This window comes from Urocampus carinirostris, chromosome 15 (assembly GCF_059441175.1).
Source record: "Urocampus carinirostris isolate Australia breed hairy pipefish chromosome 15, RoL_Ucar_1.0, whole genome shotgun sequence".
Lineage (NCBI taxonomy): Eukaryota > Metazoa > Chordata > Actinopteri > Syngnathiformes > Syngnathidae > Urocampus > Urocampus carinirostris.
Genome location: NC_142363.1, coordinates 33,872,408 through 33,894,794, shown reverse-complemented (window position 1 = coordinate 33,894,794; position 22,387 = coordinate 33,872,408). Strand labels below are relative to the sequence as shown.

The 22,387-nt window shown below is 41.4% G+C and overlaps 1 long non-coding RNA gene across 1 annotated transcript in view; it reads right to left on the bottom strand.

Moving 5' to 3' along the window:
• LOC148352214 (uncharacterized) overlaps positions 1 to 20,772 on the bottom strand; it is a 63,624-nt gene extending 42,852 nt beyond the window's left edge. The window contains exons 1-3 of the long non-coding RNA XR_015852845.1: positions 20,491 to 20,772; positions 20,299 to 20,418; positions 3,489 to 3,762 (exon numbers count right to left, since the gene is read on the bottom strand). This is a non-coding gene — a long non-coding RNA (uncharacterized LOC148352214). The remainder of the gene's footprint in view (positions 1 to 3,488; positions 3,763 to 20,298; positions 20,419 to 20,490) is intronic.
• Between the last annotated feature and the right edge of the window lie 1,615 nt (positions 20,773 to 22,387).

Here is a 22,387-nt window from a genome sequence, read left to right as displayed (position 1 = left end):
ACAGGTGACAATGACACCCAACATGCGGGGCAAGGAAAAACTCAAAAACCTCAGCATGAGGAACACAAGAAACTCTGAGAAGGGGCCTCACAAGTGGCAATCCCCCTTTAGGAATGACCAGGGTGCAATAGACTTAGCATTGAAAGAAAGAAAAGAAGCAAGGAAGGGAGCAAGGAAGGGACGACGGCTTGAAGAAGGGAAGGAGGAAAAGAAGGTTTTAAAGAGAAAGGGAAGTTTTAAAAGAAGGAAAGAGTGAAGGTTTGAAGGAAATCTATTGATCTATCTACCTTGGTAATATCCTTCAAGAGGGGTGACCGACAGCTAGACAAACACATACAATAACAAAAGAAATAGAATAAAAATAAAATAAAAAGAGGGAAAAAGTAGCAAAAAACACACACAAAAAATCTTTCCATTGACTTCTGTTCTGTAGATCCTCTTCAACATTCGCTCCTCATCCATCCTCTCCATATGTCCAAACCAACAGAGTACTTTTTTATCCACACGCTTGCTCAGTTCCACGACTACTCCAGTTCTGTCTCTCACAACTTCATTTCACAATCTAGGGGGCGGCAGTAGCTCAGGAGGTAGAGCGCTCGTCTTGGGATAAAGGGAGCCCAGTTCGAATCCCGGCTCGTCCGTGTTACATCTCGAAGTGCCCTTGTGTAAGACACTGAACCCCTAATATCCCCAATAAGCAGGTTAGCGTCTTACATGGCTGCAATACAAGGCCGCTATTGGGAAATGTGGAGCACATTGTAAAGCGCTTTGGGAAGTCATTGACTTGAAAAGCGCTATATAAATGCAGATCATTTCATTTCATATTCAATCTTCTCACTTCTAACATACTCCTCAAAAACGTTCTCAAAAATATTTAATTTCCTTCTCAAATCTGCGTTCAGGCTCCAAGTCTCTGCACCGTACAACACAGTCGGCACAATCAAACTCTCATACAGTCCCCTCTTAACATCCATACTCACACTCTTGTTGCTCATCACTCTCCTCAGAGCACCCAAAACCTTGCTTCCTTGATTCACTATGTTTGAAGAAACGAGGTGAGGAAAGAAGTATGAACTAGAAGAAAACTTAAAGGGGGAAGGAAGGAAAAAAGGAAAAAGGTTTAGAGTTGGAATAAGGAAAAATATTTTAATATTTTTGCATCAGAAGTACAATTCTGTCATTGACAAGAAGCAAACTTTCCGGCAAAGGCATAACCAAACGATCCCTTGTGAAAAGATTCTCGAAAAGCACTAGAGTGCACCCCCGCCGAGCGCTAAGCTCAGACTTTGATGTATCCCGGTGATGTGCTTGTTATCAATAATGGGCTCAAATTCAGGAGGGCCGCCAATAAAAGGGACATAACACGTCCTCGCGGGACATTAAAAGATGGGGATGCTGTCCTCCCGTTAAAGAAAATAAAATCCACTATGCTCATGGCCGGGACTTAACCCCTAACGCTTAAGCACCTGAAATGATCCATTAGGAAAAGTGCAAGACATTGATATTTTGTAATAGTGGCAGTCAGAGAATAATATTGCCCTCTGCATATGCTGACTTGTGAGGAAACGAGATTCCGAAAGCGGCATTTAATGACGAGAGTCCTTACTGCACCGATTTTTTGTGTGCTTTCATGCGCAGTGGTTAAAGGGACAGTGTAATAATTCCCCAATAGAGGATATCAAAGTTTAGAATAGAAAATAATTGGGTGCATTAGAAGAGGACGCAATACTGAAGGAGACAACTTTGTTAAAAGTCGACCAGGGATAATGGATTGCGGTCCAAACCGAGCATTGAAAAAAAAAAAAAAAAAACACAAAATGGAACGCCGAAGGAGACCACCTTGGCAAAAGTCGACCAGGAAGAATGGCAGTCCCTGCTTGAAGCAATATGTAATTGGGGATAATGGATTGCAGCTGCACAAATGCGATCAACTTTTTGGTGGACAAAGAGCCGCCTGGCCCTGATTAAGTGCACTGTACCGATCCCCGCTCGCAACAATATGGGATAATGGATCGCAATTGTAGCAGCACGGCGGCGCCGTGGTTAGCGGGTGTCTGGCACAGTTCGGAGGTCATGAGATCGAACCTCCTGTGTGGAGTTTGCATGTTTCTACCTGTGCTTGAGTGGGTTTCTTCCCACATACTAAAAACATGCATGTCAGGTTAATTGGCTGGTCTAAATTGTCCTTAGGTGTGAATGAGTGAGCGAACTGTCTGTGTGCCCTGCGAATGGCTGGCAACCAGTTCAGGGTGTCCCCTGCCCACTGCCCTGTGACCCTACTGAGGATAAGCAGCACAGATAATGGATGGATGGTTGGATTGCAGCTGCACAAATGCCGATCAACTTTTTGGTGGACAAGGAGCCGCCTGGCCGTGATTAAGTGCACCATGCCGATCCCCGCTCGCAACAATAAGGGATAATGGATCGCAATCGCATGAATAAGAGTTCACACCAGGCCTGCACCCTGCAATGACAACTGAGATAACTTATTGAAAAACCAAAAGTATTAATGAAGGTGAAATACCACTTGATTAAATTATCTATCTATCTACCTTGGTCATATCCCTCAAGAGGGGGGGCCGACAGCAAGACAAAACATACAATAACAAAGAAAACAAAAAAGGGAAAAACCCAAGTCGGTCATGCCTTCGTCCCTCCAGATGAAACGGGACACAAGAAAGCGGCCATGTCACTCGGGTCAGGGTGACACAACACACTCTTTTGTCCAACTGCAGGGCCCGACAACTTTCACTGGTTTACCCCTGCGGCATCATACAGGTGCTCTGCCCATCCCTTAGAACGTGTCCAAAAATCCCATTATCCTTTCACAACAACTCTCCACTCATTCCTATCACCAACAAGAGCTCTCGCTTCCACTAGATTTAGACCTCTTTCCTGCAGTGCATTCATAACACCATCCATCCACATCAATCACGGCCTTCCTCTCTGTCTCCTATATTAAATTAAATTAACTTAAAAGACAAGAACAATGTGCTGGTGAATTGATCTGCCCCACCATCCCCCGCACAATTTTTCCATGTGTTATGAAATGTTGAGTATCATAAGAAAATGGGAATAACATTTTGCTGATTTCCTCAAATATCAGGCTTGATTGGAATAACAAGTGCTTGATTTTTCAAAATAAAACCTCCCCTTTTGTCCATTAAACATTTTTTACTATGATTGATCTCATACGCACGCTTGATTTCCTCTTTAAATGTCAGACGTGGACGCAAAAAAAAAACTAACACCGAGAACAAAATGTTATTAACGTTGTTGAAAAATACTATCATCTCTTAATTGTCATTTCATTAGTCATAAATTGCCTGAAAACATTTCTCTTTCTGTTAATAAGGAAAGACGACCTTGTTAATGAAACGGGGGCCGGGCTCGGCTAATGATAAGTGTTATTTATTCGGATGCCGGCGGTGCCAGGTTTATCCGGACGGCTTTGCCAATTAAGCGTGTTGATACTGCGGGATGCTCACCTTCAATTAGGACCTTTTAATGAGACGCCGACGATGGAAGCGGGCCACGGCGAGGTCAGCCAGAGGCGGCCAAGCGTCAGGGTTTTAATAGACACTTAAATGCTGTTAATTTAGCCCACGCTGTTGGGGGGGGTGGGGATGCTTATTTGCCTGGTAAACGCCGTTTGCTTGGAGGTGGCAGGATGGGAACTCTTCAGCCAATTCAGCACCTTCATGAAGGTTTTCTTTATCCGGCCATCAAGACTGTTGATTGGTTTGGGTGAAGGTTTGGCACCTGTCCAACAAAAACAAGTGTCACACTGGAGAATAATAAGGGGGAAACGTTGAATTCAGTAGACCCGCAGGATATGACTTGAATCAGTTCTGAGGTGAGGTTCGCAAAAGAGAAATTGTTGTATGGCGGGGGATAGTCAAGTCATATTTATTTGCAGGGTTGGGTAGGGTTACTTTAACGTGATTACTTTCAATAACTTTTGGATGACTCCAACACCAAATATGCTCATGAAAGACAAAAGAAGCTAAATCTGAATAAAATGATGACTCACAACATGTGGTAAGCTTTCTCTCCTGGCTTTGATCTCTTTGATCTTTGGCAAAACTAACATGTGAAGCCCTTTGAGACTCCTTGTGATTAAGGGTGTCACAAATGAACATGACTTGACTTGAGATTTTTGAGTTTTCCCTTGCCCTCATGTAGGTTTTAGATCAGGGGATGATGTCAAAATAGTCTGTGGTTTGCAATAATCATGCAGCCCTTTGAGACTCTTTGTGATTAAGGGCCAAACAAATAAACATGACTTGACTTGGCATTGCGTGGAGAGGTTAAGCTAACAATCTATCCACATCTTTGTTATACAATGACACAAACCAATAGCAGGACGGAATCTTATATAACGTTGACCAATAAAAAGACGGGAATCCTAGAGACTTACGGTGTCATCAGAGGCATTGTCCAGTCTCTGGAGTTCCATTTAACCATCAAGGAACAATAACAAGCAAATGCAATTTGAGCCGATACCAGGGCAACCACTGAAGAAAACGAGAGAAAAAAACAACTTCTCACATCTGTGTTGCAATCTGGCACTATTCTACACAGTGCCCCGAAACTTTCTAGAAATATTGGGCTTACACTGCATTTTCTATCCCTTTTTTACATTTTCCACCATCACCTTTTTCCAATGCACCCTTCTTTTGAGGTTTGTCTTTTATGTTTTTGGGCTCGGACAGATTTATTGTTGTTTTTGACTATTTGTTTCTAACATTGTGGATAAGTTTCTGATTAATCAACCATTATTTGTTATCACTTTGCTTTATTCCTGCGACAAGATTTAACTGTGCACGGGATTTAACCTGCCTCTGAACCATCACATTTCTGCAAACCCATGAGCCCCCCACTTTTTAAAAAACATTTTAGGTCCCCTCAAAGCCCCCGAAAGCTTCTTAGTAACAGTTGGACGATCAAAGCCACTGCCGCCTTTCCTTTCTCCCCTGAATTGAACCACAAGTTTAGGATCATCTGAAAGAAAGGGAGGCGGAGCGCAGGGGCTGGGGGCTAGTTTTGGTGGCTTTGGGGTTGGGCAGACTGGACTTGCATTGTTTGCCAAAGAGCCTAAAGGTAAAGGGGAACAAAGTGGCACGAAAAACTCGATTTCTGGACCTATTATCCTCTTTGCATCAATGAGGTTATTTATGTTCAATTGTATGTTATGTACTGTGATATTTTATCTGTTGTAGGCAAAGAAAGTTAAGTCAACTAAACCAACAAAGAAGAAATAAACAGAGACTGAAAAGGCAAATTGAAAAGCTCACAGCTCTCCTAGGAAAACAAAAAGCAAAACTAGAAAAGTACAGAAAGTTATATCTGACACCCAAAGAGTCACATGACTGTACAAACGCCTAATTCATTGAACATCTGATGTGTGTTTATAATGTTATGATGCTCAATGTTTAATCAAGGCTAATGTGGTCTGCGTTAATGTATTACATGGACTTTCAGTCATTTCAAACTGGCAAAAATGCTCCACTATGTGGGAAATCATAAGATTTTATGATCTGAAACAAAGATTGTCCACCCTATTATTGGCTGTTCCTCTTTGTCTGATAACCACTTCCTCCTCCTGCTTCAACAAAGGCCTAGAGCGACCTCTTGTGGATAAGTGTGAAATTAACATGTTAAATGATATAAAGCACCCGTAATGAAAACCTAAAATTCAATGACATAATAATGTGTTGAAAATTTCACATATAAGCCGCACTGGATTATAAATCACACCGCCGGCCAAACTATGAAAAAAAAAAAAAAAGAAAACTCCGATTTATAGTAGGGAAAATAAAGTAATGGATTGGTCTCTCAGGAACCGTCCTCTTATGGTTCAGATCCTACCTCTCAGATAGGACGCACTGTGTTAAATATGGTGAAATGACATCTGAGCCCTTTAGTGTTACCTGTGGTGTTCCGCAGGGTTCAGTACTAGGCCCCGTTCTTTTCAGCATTTACATGCTTCCATTAGGTGATATTATTCGCAAGTATAATATCAGTTTCCATTGCTACGCAGATGACACTCAACTATATCTTCCCATGGATGAATCTGCCACCTAAACAGTGGAAATTCGGAGGCCTGCCTCACTGAGATAAAAGAAAGAATGTCCCTCAACTTCTTGCGCCTTAACTCTAAAAAGACCGAAATGCTAGTTAGTGGTCCATCTAAATGCCGTGACTTGTTCTCAAAAACCGCTCTGAACATTGACAAATGTAATATCACCCAGAGTGACTCAGTTAAAAATGTAGGTGTCATATTTGACCCCGATCTGTCCTTTCAAACACACGTTAAGAATATCACTAGAACAGCTTTTTTCCTTCTTCGCAACATTGCTAAAATTCGTCCTATACTGTCTCAGTCGGATGCGGAGATTATAATTCACGTGTTTGTTACCTCCCGCCTCTGACTGTAATGCACTACTCTCCGGTTTCCCAAAGTCCAAAATCAAGAGCCTTCAGCTAGTATAGAATGCTGCAGCGAGGCTTTTCACTAAGACAAGAAAGTTTGATCACATGACCCCAATTTTAGCTAACCTGCATTGGCTCCCTGTTAGCTTAAGATGTGATTTTAAGGTTCTGTTGGTAGTATACAAAATCATGCATGGACTTGCCCTCTCATATCTTTCAGATTTAATTTCCCCCTATGTTCCGGTCCCTCCGCCTTCGCTCTGAAAACGCTGGTCTATTCGTGATCACAAGAGCCGAGAAGAAACCCGCAGGTTCGAGAGTGTTCTCCATTCGGGCCCCGGTGCTGTAGAATGCAACCTCAGTGGAAATGTTTAAATCTAAGCTTAAAACACACTTCTATAGTATATGAATAACCTATATTTTATTTTGACAATATAAGGGGATGGTGTCATAATAGTCTGTAGTTTGCAATAGTCTTTGATCCGTGCAGCCCTTTGAGACTCTTTGTGATTAAGGGTGTCAAAAAATAACCTTGACTTGAGGTTTTTGAATTTTCCCTTGCCATCATGTAGGTTTTAGATCAGGGGGTGTTCTCATAATAGTTTGTGATTTGCAATATTCTGTGGTCCGTGCAGCCCTTTGAGACTCTTTGTGATTAAGAGCGTCACAAATAACCTTGACTTGACTTGAGGTTTTTGAGTTTTCCCTTGCCCTCATGTCGGTTTTAGATCAGGGGATGGTGTCATAATAGTCTGTGGTTTGCAATAATCTGTGGTCTGTGCAGCCCTTTGAGACTCTTTGTGATTAAGAGCGTCACAAATAAACATGACTTGACTTGAAAAAAAAAAAATCCTCTAGGCTATGCCATTCTCCGTTTTCTTTTACTCAAAAAGCTCAATAACGCGACCGTAACGTACACACAATCCTACTTTTAGCGTTTCAATATATCTCATCCGTCATAAACGCCGCAAACATACTTTCCTCCCGCAGGAAGTTTCACGAGAAACACTTAACACGACGAGCGAGCGTCATTTTCTTTGCAAGGACGCATAAAAAGAGCAGCCATTAAAACATTTTTTCTCTACCCGGCCCAACTGTGAATATCGAAGAGAAAAGAAATAATGGAGGCCACAATAACAAACACTTAGCCGGCTTCCATTAGTGCACTTAACCTCCCCTTCATCCCACTTTACATTTTCCTTTTTGGCTCGTCTCTAATTCACAAATGAAGGGGACGTTTGGAGTGGTCCTCCGTCTCCAGTCGGCCAATTAACTTTGCCTTCTCGTTTTTCGCCGCTTAAGGTGTTTCAAAGTCATTAGCTCGCGGCGCTGCAGCGTCTTTCGGCTAAATTTGAGACGGCACTTCGCATCGTTTTGAATAAAAGATAAAAGCGGATTTTGTGGGTTTTGACTCAGAAAAAGTGAGCATTTGTCTGCTTTGTAAGCGCCTTTTTTAACGTATTGCTTCTTTATGCATCCTGACATTGCAGATAAAACAAAATTAGCATTACAAATATTAGACAAAATTAATTTGACTGGAAGACAACAATCAATGAAGAAGCTTCATTTCTGAAAATGTCAATATTATTATATAAATGTCATGATTATTGATGTGATTCACCTGTGCCCATTCATTCTGATGGCTCCCTGTCACTATTTGAACCCAGTCCTGTCTGTCCCCTGTTGTCAGTCCGTCTGCGAACCTCAGTGTATACTAGGCGAGCCTTTTTCGACCCCGCATCCCGCCTGTCCCGTTTTTGCTCCCGTTTGTCTCCGGCTAAGACCTGTTGCGATCCTGACCACGTCTGCTCTCCCGTCCCGGCTTGCGACCCCCTTTTTGCTCTTGTCTACGTCTACTTGATAACCTCTTGTGCGGTCCCTTCTCAAGATTTCTTTATATTCCTCATGTTGAGGTTTTTGAGTTTTTCCTTGCCCTCATGTAGGTTTTAGATCAGGGGAGGGTCTGATAATAGTCAGTGGTTTGCAGCTTTTTAAGACTCCTCGTGATTAAGGGCTATACAACAAAATATGACTTGACTGGACGTACTCTCCCGTTCTGGCTTACGACCTGTTTCCGACCCCGACCACGCTTTGCTCTCCCAGTCCCGGCTACCGACCCGTTTTTCCGTCCCTGAGACTGACATCGCTCGCTACGGAAGATCCACTTCCGTATTCGGATCACAATCCGATTGTGAGAGCGACTTGCTTCCCGTGTCCAGCGAGCATCGGATCACGGGCGCTGCCCTTCCTCTTTCTTTCAATAAAATTGTGAGAAATCGTTACGTGATTGGGTCTACCCTGTGTGGTGGCTGTGACAATAATTTTATATATATATATATATATATATATTTATATTTACAATCCAAATTAATGAAACATAAGGGATTTTAAATTGTTCTAAAGTTTGACTCCACACACAGACACACACATACTTTTCCTGGTGGTTCTCCCCTTTGGGATTTTGAATTTACTACAGCCGCTTAAGTTATAATTTCCCTCTTTCCGAGTGAATCATTTTTTGATGTTTTCTGGCACTATGTTTTTGTTGACCTTAAATAGCACTCGAGGAAGTGAAAAATTGTACTAAAATTATCCAATTTTAATAATTTGGACTGCAGGAACTAAATATGAGTATGATCCCGATATCCTACCCTGTGTATGGTTGTAATTGCACGTGTTTGGAGGATAAAAAGGGGCTGGAGTCAACTTTTGTAATTAAGTAATTAATTTTGTGTTAAGTATGGCAGAACTAGAGAATAATATAATAAATATTAACAGTAATTTGTAATGAGCTAGCTCCTTTTCAAGTTTTAAGTACATTTTGGTGTCAGCAATCTGAGGGTTAAGTGAGTAAATTCTCAAATGAAGAATATAATTACCAACTAACCATTTTTTCTCACTAAAGTGCCAAACTCTAGTTGATAAAAAAATGTTTGCAATAACCTGAAAAAAACATTGAGGGATGATGGTGTAGATCAGGGGTGTCAAACTCATTTGAACTCGGGGGCCACACGATAGAACAAACATTCTGTCGGGGGCCGGACTTGTAGATTAAAGAGAGGGAAAAAGACAGATAAAGAAATAAGAGAAAGAGGGAGGGAAAAGGAGAGAGGGTGGGACAAAGAAAGAAAAAGAGAGAGAGGGAGAGAGCGTGAGAAACAAAAGAGGTAAAAAGTCGTGAGAGAGGGGGAAAGGAAAGGGAGAGGAAGAAAGAAATCCAAAGAGAAATGGAAAGACAGAAGTAGAGAAAAGAGAAAAGAAAGTGCGAAGGATTGGAAGAGAGAAAGAGAAAAAGAAAAAATGAAGTTAGAGCAAAATAAGTTAAAAACACACAGAGAGTGAAAGAGACAGAGTGGGAGAAAAGGGGTGGAAAATGAGAGAGAGACAGAGAAAGAGAAAGACAGAGACACAGAAAGAGAGAGAGACACAGAGAGAGAGAGACAGAGAGAGAGACAGAGAGAGAGAGACAGAGAGAGAGAGAGACAGAGAGAGAAATACAAGTACAGTGTCTTTGTTCGGGGAACCTGGCTTTGACAACATCAAATTGACATATTTCAACCTGCAGCTCGTTTTTCTCTTGCGCTTCTCTGAGTGTTGTCTCGCGGGCCGGATTCAATCCCTTAGCGGGCCTGATCTGGCCCGCGGGCCGCCAGTGGTGTAGATATACAACAACACAATTCAGAAGTACACTATTTTCCCATGACAGCAACTATTCCAAACATAAAAATCCAATCGTGCTGCAGTGACTTTTGCACAGCAGTGTGTTTACATTACCCTCTCTATATTGTGTCGTGCACAAGCATGTCAAAAGCGAGGACCCTAAAAAATAAGTACAGCAGCATAATAAGCCCCGTCACGTGTCGACACGGTAGTAAATAATCCGCATATGTCAGGAATAAACTCCGGTAATGATGTCACCGGCTGCACCTCGGCCGCCTGCTAGCTTGGCATTGCATCCATAAGCAAAAAGCCGGCGTAATTGGTGACACGGGTGACACTCGGAGCTCCGTGTTGGCACCCAACTCGTCTGCGCGGTGCCCAAACTCCCCTAATTATCGGATGGTGTCAAGCGGCGTCTGGTTTGAGTCCCGATTCCCTGGAGTGAGTTTGGGGAGAGCGCCACAAAGAGGGCTCATATCAACAATTCCTAATCAAAATCTGCAAAATTGTCAGCTGTCACGGACTTTTTGTGATGTGGCCGACCCCAAAAATTTCGGCATTTTATTAAAGGCACAGTGTGTATTATTTGACCACTAGATGTCGCTGTGTTGTATACAGGGTTGGGTAGGGTTACTTTAACTGGATTACTTTCAATTACTTTTGGATGACTCCAATACCAAATATACTAATAAAAGACAAAAGAAACTAAATACGAATAAAATGATGACTCACAACACATGGTAAGCTTTCTCTCCTGGCTTTTATCTCTTTGATCTCTGGCAAAACTAAGATCAAATGCGACAGAAACAGAATGAAAATAAATCCAAACAGTTTGCCAACATCGTTTTTGCCGTTCTATGTATTCCGTTACTCCCCAAGCCTGCACAAAATGTTGTCATGTAGTCAATCACAGTGTTTGACACCTGTGATTTAAATGATCCAAAAGTCACTTTTTTTTCGTTCGAAATGGCAAAAACATCCAGAGATGGTCTGACTATGCCGCTTTGCGATTGGCCGGGTGTTTCGGTGCTTCCCCCCCTGTGTTTGGAAATGGGTTTTTAAGTCATTATTCGCATGTCTTTCCTTTCAAGATAACTTTAGCATGTGGCTTAAATGTAATCCCCACTTTTGACATGCGGCGGAATTAGCGTTTCCCTGACAAATTCGGGGCAGCTAATAAGACTTCGCTTAAGCGCAGTTGAAGGGAGGAAATTAACGTGTGCATTGTGGCTAGCTCAGAGGACATTTGTCGCGCTCAGGCTAAGAAAATCGTCCGGAATGCTCGGATCGGGAAACCGACCCCTCTCTAATGAGAATTTTCCGGAATGGATGTCGAGATTATAATCGTTCTTTGCCTTTTGTCTGCTGCGCTATTGGCGCTACACTCGCTACATTTCAGGCATTCGTTTACCATGTGGCTAAAACCGACCCCATTCCAGTTAGAATTTTGCTGTAATTAATGCTTTTCACCTTCATTTATAGCACAAGTGTCAAACACGCGGCCCGCAGGGCCAGATCCGGCCCGCTAGGGGATTGAATCCGGCCCGCGAGACAACACTCAGAGAAGCGCAAGAGAAAAACAAACTGCAGGTTGAAATATGTCGACTTGATGTTGCCAAAGCAAGGTGCCTCTCAAAAAGACCCTGCACTTGTATTTCTTGTATGTATGTATGTCTCTCTCTCTCTCTCTCTCTTACAAACGCTGTACTTGTATTTCTCTCTCTCTCAAACTCTCACAAACGCTGTCCTTGTATTTCTCTCTCTCCCCCACCCATTTTCCCTTTGTTGCTCTTTGTCTCTTTCTCTCACCGTGTCTTTTTAACTTATTTTGCTCTAACTTCCTTTTTCCTTTTCTCTCTTTTCTCTTTCTCTCTTCCTACCCTTCGCACTTTGTTTTCTCTTTTCTCTCCTTCTGTCTTTCTGTCTTTCTATTTCTCTTTGGATTTCTTTCTTCCTTACCCTTTCTTTTCCCCCTCTCTCACAACTTTTTATCTCGTTTCTCACGCTCTCTCCCTCTCCCTCTTTTTCTTTCTTTGTCCCGCCCTCTCTCCTTTTCCCTCCTTCTTTCTCTTATTTCTTTATCTCTCTTTTTCTTTCTCTGCTAGTCCGGCCCCCGACAGAATGTTTGTTCTATCGTGTGGCCCCCGAGTTCAAATGAGTTTGACACCCCTGATTTATAGCTAGCGCTGGGGACATTTAAGCTATTCATCCGGATTGCTTGGCCCAGGAAAGAATTTTGGGAATGAAATTGTCCAAATTGCTAAAAATCGCAGCAATAAATTGTTCGGCCCAATAAACAATGCCGGGAATAAAATTGTCCGGACTGAATGGCTCGCATAACAATACAGAGAATTAAATGTTTTAAATTGCTTGGCTCGGGACACAATTCCAACGTTAAAATGGTCCACAAATAATAAATGAATGAATGAAAACTTTGTTTCGAACATTAAAATAAAAACAGAACAAAAACAATAACTCAACAACAAAATAATGTTACATAATATGTTCGAAAAGGGGTAGTAAGAAGCAGATGCTTATATTCCCTACCCCTTCAGCTTCCCTATTAAATACACCAATGATAATAACAATAGTAAAAATAATATTAATAATAAAAGTTATGATATAACAATAGCAACAATAACAACAAAGTTAACCATTGTTCTAGACGCACTATTCCCAATCTCTCGTATCACTCATACCCCATTTTCTTCATCTCTGTATTCCGCCAGGAATGTTTTTTTGTATTTAAATTTGAACAATTTAATAGTTGGACACTGTTTGATCTCTTCTTGTAAATTGTTCCAATGTTTGACTCCACACACAGACACACACTTTTCCTGGTGGTTCTCATCTTTGGGATTATGAATTTACTACAGCCCCTTAAATTACAATTTCCCTCTTTCCAAATGAATCATTTATGGATGTTTTCTGGCACTATGTTTTTGTTGACCTTAAATCGCAGTTGTGCAGTGAAAAAAATTACTAAATCATAATCCGGAGAATAACATTGTCCAAATTGTTTTGCTTGTGCAACAATCTTGGGAATAAAATTGTCTGAATTGCTCAGCTGACAAACCCAGAAATAAAATGTCAGGATTGTTTGGCTTAATAAAAGATTCCATGAATAAAATTGTGCAACTAGCTTGGCTGGGAAAACAATCCTGGGAATAAAATTGTCCGGATTGCTTTGCTTGGGAAACAATCCCGGGATTAAAACATGTCCAGAAACAATGGTGGGAATACAATAAATTGGATTTTTTGGTTGAGGATACAAATCCTGGAAACAAAATTGTCCTGAAACAATTACTAACAGAATTTTCCGGATTACCTGGTAATTCTGGAAATGAATTGGATTGATTGTTTAGGTAACAATTTGAGGAATCAAATAGTCAGAAAAATCAAGTCAGGTCATGATTATTTGTACAGCTCTTAATCACAAAAAGTTTAAACAATCCTGAGAATAAAAATGTCTTGATTGATTAGCTCGGTAAACGAATCCTGTAAATAAAAGTGTCCGGAAACAACCCCTGGAAGAAAATTGTCCAAATTGCTTTTCTTGGAAAACAATCCCGGGATTAAAACATGTCCAGAAACAATGGTGAGAATTGGATAAATACCTTGATTTTTTGGTACAGGAAACAAAATTATCCTGAAACAATTACTGAAACGAATTTTCCGGATTACATGGTAGTTCTGGGAATGAATTTAGATTTCTTGGTTTGGTAACAATTTGGGGAATCAGATAGACCGAAAAGTCAAGTCTGGTCATGATTATTTGTACAGCTCTTAATCACGAAAAGCTTAAACAATCCTGAGAATAAAAATGTCTGGATTTATTAGCTCGGGAAACAAATCCCGTAAATAACAGTGTCCGGAAACAACACCTGGAAGAAAATTGTCCGGATTGCTTGGCTCTGGAAAATACCGGGAATAAAATGTCCGAATTGCTTTACTCAGGAGAGAAAAAAGCCTTTCCCTTATAAGAATTTCCTGTAAATGATGTCTCCATGCAAATCGTTCCTGGCCTTTTGTTTGCTGCCATTTTGCTGCTACGCTCTCGAAACTTCGAGCAGTCATTTACTCGCTCGTTTCCGTCGCTAAATACAAAGAGCGGCCCATGTTTTTTTTTCCTTCATCCCTCCCCTCCACGGCCGCCATCTTGTCAAGCAGTAGGCGACATTAATAGCGCAGATGAGATGCAATTAGTCATGAAATGACTGTTCTCTGTGACGTTTGAGAAGAAATTGTAACGTGTCCTTGATTGACAGCCTAATCCCGAGAGTTTGATGGTGAATACTCGGGAAAGAAAATCGTCCGGATTGCTTAGTTCAGGAAATAAATTGGAATAAAATGGTCTGCATTGCTAGGCTTGGGAAACAAATCCGGAATTACATCTTTAGCTCAGGAAAACATCCCAGGGAATTAAGATGACCAGAAACAATCCCAGGAATTAAATTTTCAGATTGCTTGGTTTAGGAAAGATATACCAGGAATAAAATTGTCCAGATTGCTAGGCTCCATAAACAATTCCAGGAATATATAGTTTGATTTGCTTAGCTAGGGAAACAATTCGGGGAGTAAAATTATCCAGAAACCATCCCAGGTATTAAATTGTCCAGATGGCTTGGTTTGTGAAACAATTCCGGTAATATATTGTTTGAATTGCTCAGCTCGGGAAAAAATCCCGTAAATAAAGTTGTCTGGAAACAATCCTGGGAATACATTTTTTCAGATTGCTTGGCTCAGGAAACAACTCCCAGGATGACTATTCTGGAAACAATCCCAGGAATACAAATGTCTGGATTGCTTGGCTCGGGGAGCAATCCCGGGAATAAAATTGCCAGGGTTGCTTGGTTTGATAAACAATTCTTGGAATACATTGTTTAGATTGCTCAGCTCGGGAAACAATCCCGGGAATAAAGTTGTCCGGAAACAATCCCGAAATACGAATGAGAGGATTGCTCGACTAAGCAAAAAAGCCCCAGAATAAAACCTTCCGGAAACAATCCCGGGAATAAATGTTTACGGATTGCTTGGCTTGGGAAACATACCCTGTAATAAAATATTCCAGAAACAATCCCGGGAATACAAATGTCTGGATTGCTTGGCTTGGGGGAACAATCCTGGGAATAAAATTTCCAGGGTTGCTTGGCTTGGTAAATAATACCGGGAATACGTTGTTTATATTGCTCAGCTCGGGAAACAATCCCGGGAATTAAGTTGTCCCGAAAAAATCCCAAAATACAAATGTGAGGAACAATCCCAAGAATGAATGTTTACGGATTGCTTGGTTTGGGAAACAACCCCTGGAATAAAATATTCCAGAAACAATCCTGGAAATACAAATGTCTGGATTGCTTGGCTCGGGGAGCAATCCCGGGATTAAAATTGTCAGGGTTGCTTGGCTTGGTTAAACAATTCCGGAAATAATACATTTTTTAGATTGCTCTGCTCTGGAAACAATTTACGGGAATAAAGTTGTCCGGAAAAAAATCCAGAAATACAAATGTGAGGATTGTCACAGTTGCCATGGCGCCCAATTGGCCCCGCCAGTGTGGGGCCAGCTGTGGCTTGTTGACAGATTGGCTCCCTGTCAGTATTTGAACGCTGTCCTGTCAGTCCCCTTTTGTTGGTCCGTCTGCGAAGTTTTTTCGCCTGCCCTGTTTTTTGCTCCTGTTTGTCTCCCGCTACGATATGTTTTGATCTCGACCACGTCTGTTCTTCTGTCCCGAATAACGATCCGTTTTTGATCTCAACCATGTCTACTCTCCTCTCCTGGCTTACGGCTTGTTTCCGATCCCGACCACGTTTTTGCTCTTCTATCCCGGCTACTGACCCGTTTTTTCTGTTCCCAACACCGCCATCGCTCGCCACGCAAGTCCCACTTCCACATTCAGAACGACCTGCGTCCAGCAATCCCTGGATCGTGGGCACAACCCCCTCTCTTTCTTCTAATAAACCTTGTGAGAAACGTTCCGCGAGTGGGTTCTGTTTCCGTTCTGGTCCTGACAAGGATTGCTTGGCTCAGCAAAAAAAGCCCTGGGATAAAACCTTCCGGAAACAATCCCGGGTATACAAATGTCTAGATTGCTTGGCTCGGCAAGAAATCCCGGGACTAAAACCGCTCCCCCTAATGAGAATTTCTCTGTAATTGACGTCTCGAGATGCGAATCGTTCCTCGCCTATTGTTTGCTGCCATTTCGCCCCATCGCTCTCTGAACTTTGAGCAGTGCTTTAATCGCTCATTCCCGTCGCTAAACACAAAGCGCGGCCCTTCATTTTTTTTCTCCTTCGTTCCTTCCCCCCAGCCGCCATCTTGTCAAGCGGCGACATTCAAAGCGCAGACGAGACGCAATTAGCCAAGAAATGACTCTGATCTTGGTGACATTTGGGAAGAAATTGTAACGCGGCCCTGATTGACAGCCTAATCCCGGGAGTTTGACGGGCGCTCCGGTATCTCCTCTCCGCGCCGGCTGCGCCGGCCAGATAGCCGGCCCGGGCCCCGCCGTTTGTCGACGGGCAAATTCCTTAAATGATGATGAAAGTATCGACCGTTAATGACAGGATCATCTTCCCCTGCCTGAAATAAATGCTCTAATCCCTTCTTCGCCAGGGCCATGAATTCCTAATATGACTTCTATAAACCGCGGCGCTAAATCAGTGTTAGCTCAGTTGTGTTTGGGGGAAATTTGTAGCGGGAGCCGCCTGTTTAAAATGCCAGACGGGCCGACGGTGGGACGCGTTTCTCTTAAGCTGTATCATCCAATGAGTTATCACCGCCGGTAGATTAACTTCCCGGCCGTAATAAGAATTGCAAATCTCGTCTCTCGCTATTTGCAAAGCGGGATGTGGCGTTGGGGATGATGAACGGCCCAAGCGTTGCTGATTACCTGACGGGAGTGACGAGTACATCGCGTCCGTTGTTCTAGAATGACGTTAATAGCGGGCGGGAGGAGGGGTGCGTTGGTTTCGTGTACCGCCGTGAGACTGTCGCCGTCTTAAAACCTTAATTAACCCTGGAGGTGAGGATGTAATGGAGAAGTCAGAAAATGACTTGTACTGTGAAGCGTGGATTTTCTGACATTTGCATATATGCAGATTATTTGGGAGCGGAGGGGTCATTTCAATTTCATTTCGGGATTTTTTTCAGTCCAAAATATCTCTGATGCTTAATGGATGGCTTGTAGGATGGATGGATAGACTAAGAGATAGATGGATGGATAGAAGAGATTACGGCGGCAACAACAAATCGACACAATTGATTAATATCGACGATTGGCAACGAATTAGTTCATCGATTCGATGCGTCGCGCGATTCATCACGAGCTGCGCGAGTCGGCAAACATAACAAAGCAAGGTGGAGTGTGAACAAAGGCGCTATTTTCAAAGCTAATTCCACTCATAAAACATGACGGACACGGAGAAAACTGTTCAACCGAATCCGCAAAAGTGTGGTAGCACCCCTCACTTGGAAGCTTTGCAAAAGTTATATGGCTCCGGAGCACCACAATGGTGAGGCAGCTATCATAACCAAAACATGGAGTGATCTGCATTTTGATCTGCATTTTATGTAGCGCTTTTCAAGTCAATAACTTCCCAAAGCGCTTTACAATGTGCTCCACATTTCCCAATAGCGGCCCCTAACCTGCTTATTGGGGCTATTAGGGGGTTTAGTGTCTTACCCAAGGACACTTCGACATGTAACACGGGATTCGAACTGGGATCACTTGATCCCAAGACGAGCGCTCTACCTCCTGAGCTACAAATAATTGGTTACAAAATATAATTTAATATGAAAACTATTACCGAAAATGATTAAAAGTATATTTTGGTGGTCCGAGTAGGTGTTTCCGAGGACGAGAGCTTCCTACCAGACAGGCTAGTACAATTTATAACTCATATTATTTGTGGACGTGGGCTTTTCTTAACAATTCATCACATCCACTTCATAGCATCATCTCCAAACAGAAAAGCAGCTTCAGCAACAGACTGCTGTCACAGTCTTGTTCCACGGACAGACTGAGGAGATCATTTCTTCCTCATGCCATGAGGCTCTTTAACTCCACCCGGGGGAGTAAAAGCCCACATTAAACACCACCAACACATTTGCATATTACCCTATTTTTATGACAGTGTGTATTTTCCATAGCACTATTTAAATACTCCATAGCACATGTGTCAAACTCCCGGCCCTCGGGCCACGTTCGGCCCGCCGTGTGATCATATCCGGCCCGCAAGACCGTTTTACATTATTGTTATTAATGGCCCGTTCTCCATCTTGTTCATAACTTAAATCCAGTTCAGATACACGCAAAGCCAAACCAAAACTGAGTAGGACAACAGTGCTTTTCAGAATATATAGGGCACGTTTTCACTACAATTTACAGTCAAGGTGTCACACCCCAAAAAAAAACTCGTTTTAGCTGTACAACACTAATGAATCCTTTATATAAAAGCTCACTATATAATCTGTGTTCAGATACCTTATGATGAATCCACAGAACAAACTGTAAATACGCCAAAACACTGGAAAGAGAACTTAAAGTTATTTGATTGGGTGAGCGGGAGGGATGGGTGGAGCTCTGCAAAAAGTGCAAGCACTCCCTCCCATCGCTCGCCCTACTCAGTCTACGCCAAAAGTAAGCACATCAGGCTCCATGTTCTCAGAATGTTGTGACGTTTTTACAAAATAAATGCTTGCCTTCTGGTTTTGAAACCAATATGTAGGAAAAAAAGGGTCAAAAGGAGTTTAACCGATCTTGTGTAATTGCAAGAAAGAGACAAGTTTAAAGTGGTATGTTTGTTGATTTTAGGACACGGGCTCTGGCATTATTCTCTTTTTATCATTTTTATCAAATCATCCAAAATAAATTTGCTGAAGGAATACAATATACAAATACCCAATGTGAGGTGCTAATACCCACTGTAGCGTGTTGTATAGAGTATTTAAATAGTGCTACATAAAATACAAACTGCAATAAAAGTACGGTAATATGCAATGTAGGGGGTGTGATTTAATGTGGGGCTTTACTCCGCCGGGTGGAGTTAAAGAGCCTCATGGCATGAGGAAGAAAAGATCTCTTCAGTCTGTCCGTGGTAGAAGACAGTGACAGCAGTCTGTCGCTGAAGCTGCTCTTCTGTCTGGATATAATGATGAATAATAATGAATAATAATGATATAGATTTATATATATATATATATATATATATGTGTGATTTAGAGCAAAATAATAAATACTGTATACGTGATTTAAAGTTTAAATTGAATATTCCTTTCTGTTTTTATTCATATTTATGTTCCAAAAACATTCAGTTTAAGTGTGTTCAATAAATGTTTATCCTGATTGGCCCGTGACCTTAAGTGTGTTTCGAATTTTGGCCCCTTCTGCAATTGAGTTTGACATCCCTGCTCTATAGCAACACATTATATTGGGTATTTCTGTATTCCATTTCTTTTCTTTTATTATTATTTTATTTTTAAACACAAGGATACTGCTGGAAGTGTACAGATCGAGTCCATGCATATGCTGACTATTTTTTGCACTATGATGACTTTGCAGCAAATGCAATATTGCACAACCCTTACGATACCAACGGTATCACGATAACAACTGTATGTAACATCTTACATGCCGACATTTCTTGTGTAAATACCATGTAAATTATAACTATAGCCTTATCCCCCTTGTTTTATAATCTTATCTTCTGTTCCTTTATCTTCTTGGCTCATACCTCACTGTGAATGTGTAAAACTGGAGTGTCATGCCCAATTTCGTTGTCACAATATGTTAACCCATTTTGTAACAATGACAATAAAGGTATATTCTATTCTATTCTTTTCTAATTTCCCTACAGGGATGAATAAAGTATCTATCCATCTTTTGTTACCACTATAACGTTAAAAAAAGAGAACTTTCTTTCCTTGTTTGTTGACTTTTCAATTTTCAGCAGATGCAAAGTCAGCTCGATAGACATCATGAAAAAACCGAGAGTGGGTGTAGAAACCCTGTGAGTGACACAATAATTCCGGCATAATAGCTAGAATTCCCAAATTTGCTTCCTTTCCCTAGAATGATTGGAGGCTTTTTTTCCTTTTTTTTAAAAAAAATGGCGACACAATGCTCCCCGCACATAATGATTAGGTAGAAAGCAAAAAAAAGGCGGGGAGCTTATGAATATTTCATAAATGTTGGTGGCACTTACTGGACACAAGGCCTGATTGACGGCGGACGTTCCGTTGCTTAATCGCGGGATAGAGATGTATTTAGTTGGAGAGCTCTTCATTAAAGGACAAAATGGAGGCTTTTGTGTCCTTTCGGGCACCTGTCGGGGGACACAAAAGTGGATTGGGGAGACTTTCTATGTCGAGTTAAGAACACAAAACAAGTACCGTACCATCGTGGGAGTGCTGGATTTCGAAAATGTGAATTAAAGAGTTCAAAAGATTGGTAGTATATTGTGTTTAAGGGTGTTTTTTGTATGTTTAAAGTCTTGGCGACATGCGAGTCACGTTGCCAGGTTCTTCTTGCTGTGTTAATTAGTGGTGCGTCGTTTGTGAATGAAGCGGCTCCTTGGAGCGAGCTCTATTCGAGACACTCTCTCTTACTCTCGTTAGCTTTCTTTTTTCTTGTTCCCTTTCTTCTCCTTTTTCTCTTTTTCTCTCTCACTGTTTTTCACTTTCTCTCATTCTCTCTCCCTGTATTTCTCATTCTATCTTGTTCCCTCTTTCTGTCTCTTTCCGTCTTTTCCTCATTTTTTCTTGTTCTCTCTTTCCTCTATGATTCAATCTTTCTCAGTTAGTTTTTTCTCTTTTTCTTTTTTCTGATCCTCCCGCTCTTTTACTTTCTCGCACTCTCTCGTTGTTTCTCTCTTTCTACCTTTCTCTCTATTTTCCTCTCCTCTCATTCTATCTTTCTCTCTATTTCACTCTCTTCCTCTCTTTCTTATCTGCTTCACCCACTCTTTCTTTCTCTCCTTCACACTCTCTTGCTTTATTTCTCGATCTTTGTCTCTTTCTCATTATCTTCTTTGTCACGTAATCTCTGTATTTTCTCCCACTCTTTCTCTTTCTATTTTTATCCCTCATTCTCTTCTTTTTCTTAATTTTTCCCTCTCTCTTCCTGTATTTCTTGTTCTCTGTGTGTGTGTCTCTCTTTCTCTGTTCTCTTTCTTTCTCTTTCCTCTCTCTCTCTCTCTCCCTCTCTCTCTCTCTCTCTCTCTCTCTCTTCTGTTTCTCTCTCTATCTCTATCTCTCTTTCTCTCTCGAAGGGGTTCGTGACTGGTCATTACTAGTGGGGTCAACTCTGTGTTGTTTGCCTTTTATAAATAATTGTAAAGTTTTAATTAAGTAAATCTTCACTGACTATAGAATATAAATATAGAAGGATAATAATTTTTCAAAATTAATTAGTTTGGTTTCATCATGATCAGTTTTATGTCATTAAAAACAAAACGATTCTAAAGAACCTTTCGGGAGCCGAAAAAAACAAGCGCTTTTTAGTGAGCCGAGCCGAAAAAGCCGGTTATCTAAAAAGAGACGGATTTCTCATCACTGGTGTCAATAAAGCGATCTAAAAAGGAAGTGACGGAATTAGTTCCGCCTCTATGTCGACATTTAAAAAATATAGTATAATTTTGAAACCAATATGACAAATCTGACCCCACTCCCTCAGACCATTTGCCAAAAAAAAGAATTTTAGATTCTTTTTTTTTAAACCATAAAATTTTAATAAAATATAATGCAGGGACAATAACAAAGTCTAACTGCACAAAACATGAAAGTAAGACACCATAGGCCATGTTTGAACACTGACTGACTGTAACTGAACAAATAAGGAGGGAAGTCTAATTTGTTGGAAGTCTAACTGGACAAAACATGTAAGACACGGTAGGATATGTTGTAATATCAATAACAGTTCAAACTGAAGGACATCATAAGGATATATTTCAACACAATATATATGAACACACCAAATGTTCCTGGCCCAAATATTCCTATCCCAAACATTCCTTACCCAAACATTCCTTACCCAAACATTCCTGACCCAAACATTACCGACCCAAAGATTTCCAACCCAAATGCTCCAGGCCCAAACATTCCCAACCCAAACATTACCAACCCAAACATTTCCAACCCAAACTTTCACGACCCAAACATTCACGACCCAAACATTCCCATCCCAAACATTCCCATCCCAAACATTCCTATCCCAAACATTCACGACCTAAACATTCACGACCTAAACATTCCTGACCCAAACATTCCAGGCCCAAACATTCCAGGCCCAAACAT